This window comes from Mauremys reevesii, linkage group 1, assembly GCF_016161935.1.
Source record: "Mauremys reevesii isolate NIE-2019 linkage group 1, ASM1616193v1, whole genome shotgun sequence".
Classification (NCBI taxonomy): domain Eukaryota; kingdom Metazoa; phylum Chordata; order Testudines; family Geoemydidae; genus Mauremys; species Mauremys reevesii.
The window spans coordinates 1,326,719-1,331,722 of NC_052623.1; the positions used below are offsets into that span (position 1 = coordinate 1,326,719).

At 48.8% G+C, this 5,004-nt stretch overlaps 1 pseudogene; it reads right to left on the bottom strand.

Moving 5' to 3' along the window:
* Positions 1–2,543: 2,543 nt before the first annotated feature.
* Positions 2,544–3,490, bottom strand: LOC120399542 (annotated as a pseudogene).
* Between the last annotated feature and the right edge of the window lie 1,514 nt (positions 3,491–5,004).

Here is a 5,004-nt window from a genome sequence, read left to right on the forward strand (position 1 = left end):
CCGGAGACTCGGCGCGCTCCAGGAGAGGGGCGGAGGCGGGAGCCTCCGCTCTTCTCTTGGGGGCCCCTGCGGAGCCCGGGACCCGGGGCAAATTGCCCCCTTCCCCCCCCCCGGGCGGCCCTGTTGGGGGGACAGAAAGTGATCCAGACACTGAAATTTCTGGATGGTGGCAGTGTTACAAGATCTAAGCTAGTAATTAAGCTTAGAAGTGTCCATGCAGGTCCCCACATCTGTAACCTAAAGTTCAGAGTGGGGGAGGAACCTTGACAAGCATCCTCACAATGGGGCCCCCTGGAACCCCATTCACAGGTTGATAAAACAATTCCTCTACTTTAGACAGCCGAAGAGATACACAGATTCAGGTAAACACAACACAACATCTGCACACCATTTCCTTCCTCAGTGAACTTAAGAACGGTCATATTGTGTTAGACCAAAGGTCCATCTAGCCCAGTATCCTGTCTTCCAGCTGTGGCCAATGTAAGATGCTTCAGAGGGAATGAAAAGAACTGATAATTATCAAGTGATCCATTATCAATCAACCTTTCCCAGCTTCCAGCAAACAGAGGCTAGGGACATCATCCCTGCCCATCCTGGCTAATAGTCATTAATTGACCTATCCTGCATGAATTCATCTTGTTCTTTTGAAAGCTGTAATTGTCTTGGCCTTCACACCATCCTCTGGCAAAGAGCCTCACTGGTTGACTGTGTGTTGTATGAAGAAATGTTTCTAATCATTTCTTTTAAATCACTACCAATTAATTTCATTGGGTGAACCGTGTGTGTGTGTGTGTGTGTGTTATGAGAAAGAGTAAATAACACTTCCTTTTTTACGTTCTCCACACCATTCATGATTTTATAGACCTCTCTCATATCACCCCTTAGTTGTCTCTTTCCCAAGTTGAAAAGACTCAGTCTTATTAATCTCTCCTCATATGGAAGCGGTTCCATACTCCTAATAATTCTTGTTGCCCTTTTCCTTAAATTCTTCAATTCCAATATATCTCTTTGGGATGGGATGTCCATATCTGAAGGCAATATTTTAGGTGTGGGCATAGCAGGGATTTATACAGCTGTTAGGGGACGTGGTTCAGACCTGGGTCTGGGTTTGCAGCAGTCCAGCGGGTCTGGCTCAAACCAGGCAGGGTACTGACATCCCAGGCTGACAGGGCAGGAAAGCAGGATCAGAGGTAGCCTTGGCACATCAGGTGGCAGCTCCCAAGGGGGTTCTGTGATTCAACCCGTCACAATCTGAACATCACAAAATAAAAGAATAATGAACTAAAATTATTGGCTACAATTTAGACCCCATCACTTTATATGTCTGATTGGGATGATGTTTTCCAATATGCATTACTTTGTCCACATCATCCTGGAGCATCTTTGGGATTTGTCGGAGCTCTCCAGGGTGTTCAGGGGCCTGGAACTCCTGGCTTCTCCTCCAGCTGGAACCCATCTCTGCCGGAGCCAGAGCCCTGCAACTAAAGAGTCTCCTCTGCTGCCCTGGTGCCTCTCTCCTGCCCCAGTTTCTTCTGGCTCATCCAGTCTCTGTGTTTTTGAAGGGCTGGAACAACACTTCCTCTCTCTGTTCCCGCTTCTGGGGAGGTTTCATTTCTTCCATGCCCACCCCTCTGCAGAGAAGCTGGAGAAATCTGCTTTTATCTAGAATTCAGTTACTCCCTCCTTCTACTGGGTGAGCTCTCACTGGGGCTGAGAGTCAATGACCAACCTATTCACAGAGAGATGTCTCTGCCTCAGCCTTCACCCCCTTCATACAAGGTGGGTGAGAGCAGAGTACAGGAAAAGCCCAAAGACATAGGGGATACAGACGGTTTTTATAACAACGGATGAGTTAATGGGGTTTCCACCGATCTAGGTTTTATCCAGACGCTCCATTTTTTGGCTTCTGTGTCTGGGTGCCATGCAGGGTTCTCAGGTGCCTGGTTTTGAACTAGAAAGTGCAGCCAAGAAAGGGACCTGGCTGTGTCTGGTTCCTGCAGGGCTGGGGGGAGGCATTGGGTCATTAACCCATGCCTGCCCCTGCTCAGCCGGAGCCACATCATCCCAACAGGCAGGGCCCTTATTCTGGCTTCAGCAGCTCCTACCAGTCTCAGAGAAGAGTGAGCCCAGCTTTGTCAGAGATGGAGGTGGAGGGGAGTAGATAAGCCAGGGACAAGGGCAGGGCAATGGTGGAAGAAATGGAGAAGGGGGCTGCTGGGTCTCGATGGACTAGGTGGGGCATGGGAAGGGGCCTAGGGGAAATATGTGGGGCAGAGGTCAGGGTCTTAAGGGAATGTGGGGCAGAGGGTGAAGTCACGGGGTCCAGTTACCAGCAGTTAGAAAGGTGCAACCCAATGAGTTAATGAGTTGTACACAGACTGATTCCCCAGTTTCTCACACTGACACAGCACAGTAAGGTCAGGGAAGGGTCTAATGTCTCTCTGGCTGCCCAGTGAGTGACTCCGGGAAGCGGGCCCAGCACCGTGTTACCAGCCAGCTCTGCACGGAGCTCGGTCTGAGAGCCAGAGCACCAGGAGAAAACCTTAGGCCCCTTTATGAGTAAAGAGCCGGAGCAGCCTGTCCCGGATCTGTTTGGTCCTCACCCCGTAGATGATGGGGTTCAGCATGGGGGGGAGCAAGATGCACATGTTGGCAATAAGTACATGGAAATGTACGGCCACATTCTGCCCAAACCGGTACATGAGGGAGGAGAGGAGACCTGGGATGTAAAAGGCTAAACTGACAGAAAGGTGGGAGCCGCAGGTCCCCAAAGTCTTGAGCCGGGCGTCTTTTGTGGGGAGCCTGAAGATGGCCCTGAGGATCTGGGTATAGGACAAGGCAATAAAAATCACATCCAGACCCATCACACAGAATAGCACAAAGAGGCCGTAGTAACTACTGACGCGGGTGTCGGCGCAGGCCAGCTTCACCACGGCTATGTGTGCGCAGTACGGCTCGGGAATGATGTTGGTTCTGCAATATGGCCACTGCCTCGCCAGCAAGGGAAAGGGAGTACGACCATGGCGCTGCGCAGCACCACAGCCAGGCCAATCTTGGCCACCACGGGGTTTGTCAGGATAGAGTAATGTCTCAGGGGATCACAGATGGCCACATAGCGATCCAAAGCCATGGCCATGAAGATCCCAGACTGAGTCACTGACAAGCTGAGAGTAAAGTACATCTGGGTGAGGCAGGCACTGAAATCGATCTCCCTGGAATTGAACCAGAAGTTACTCAGCATTTTGGGCACAGTGGCCGTGGACAGGACCAGGTCAGTGACAGCCAGCATGCAGAGGAAATAGTACATGGGCCTATGGAGGCTTGGCTCCATCTTCACGATGAATAGGATGGTGAAGTTCCCCAAGATGGCTATGGCGTACATGGTGCAGAAGGGGATGGAGATCCAGACATGGACCGTCTCCAGGTCAGGAATGCCCAGCAGGATGAAGGTGGAGGGGTTGGTGAAATCGGTTGTGTTGGAATCTGACATAGAGTAGAGGAGAAGGTATCCAACTCTGAGGCGAAACGGTGTCTCCTGCATGTACCGTATGTTCTCCTGACTTCCTGTATGTGCCCAGGGTCTAGGGTGATGGTCACAATACAAATGCCTGGGTGGAGAGACAATGTTAATATGAGACACTACATGCACTACTGGAGGCTGTTCTCATTGGTGAAGCAGATTGGCTGCTCTTCACCCACATTTTCATTTTTCAGAGAAATGAATTATGAACAACTGACTCTACTAATGCCAATTCCATATTTGATGGTGCTTCATGTCTCAATAATTCTACATGTCGTGGTGTGGGAAACCTTACTAGGCAGCAGCAGGAAACATGAGTGAGGATACTGGTTAGCCATCATTGTTCCTTAATGCAATGAAAGCCAGGCTGGAGAGTCCATGCTGCAGGGAGCTCCCCATTCACCTGGTTGCTCTAAATTTGAGTGTAAAAAAGCCCAAACCTTTGCCAAGACATGTGCCAGGGAGAAACATCGCAACCAGAACACACTTCAGGGAAAAGACCTCGGCCGCATTGACAGCAGGTCAACAAAACACCTGCTCATTCACAGCAGTGGCCAAATCAAAGAAAATGTTTGGATGCCTAAGTAATGGGATGGAGAATAACGTGCTCCGGATATGTGCTCAGTTTTGGTCACCCAGTCTCTAAAAGTGATACAGCATTATAAAGGGGATTTCTGAGACAGGCTCTGAGAATGGGGGAGGCTGCCATATGCCGACAAACTGAAAAGTCTGGGACTGTTTTGTTTAGAGAAGAGACAAGGAAGGGGCAGATAATAAAGGAAAGGAATATAAAGAATAGAACTGATGACATTCAGTTGGAGAAACAGAGAACAGTTCCCAGCCAGTAATACCTGTAGATACTTAGTGCTTCAAAAGGGCTAATTCCCCAAAGCTGTAGAAAATTATCAAGAAAACTGACTGGGAGGAAAATATTAGACAGAAACATGGGAATGAAGCTTGGGAGTTCTTTAAGAAGAATTTATTGGTTAGCTAAATAGTCACGATTCCACAGTCAAGGAGGTGGAGAACTTTGGCTAAAAAACAGGTTCAGTGGACAAGTGAAGGCAGCAATGATGTGGGGAAAAGCAATATCCCTCTACCCCGATATAACGCTGTCCTCAGAAGCCAAAACATCTTACCACGTTATAGGTGAAACCGCGTTACATCGAACTTGCTTTGATCTGCTGGAGCGCGCAGGCCCTCCCACGCCGGAGCACTGCTATACCACGTTATATCCGAATTCGTGTTATATTGGGTCATGTTATATCGGGGTAGAGGTGTACATAAAAACGGGAAAAAAGGGAAAAGAGATAGCAAGCAATACAAATGGGAAGTTATGAAAAATTGAGAAGGGACGTTCAAGACATCTGGGAAAACTCCATGCTAAGGTGGGGCTAAGGATCAAAAAAAGGAGGTTATTAAGTATATTAAGAAGAAAAGAAATCCTAGAAAAGGTTTAGCCATTTCCTAGAGGGAGAAAGGAA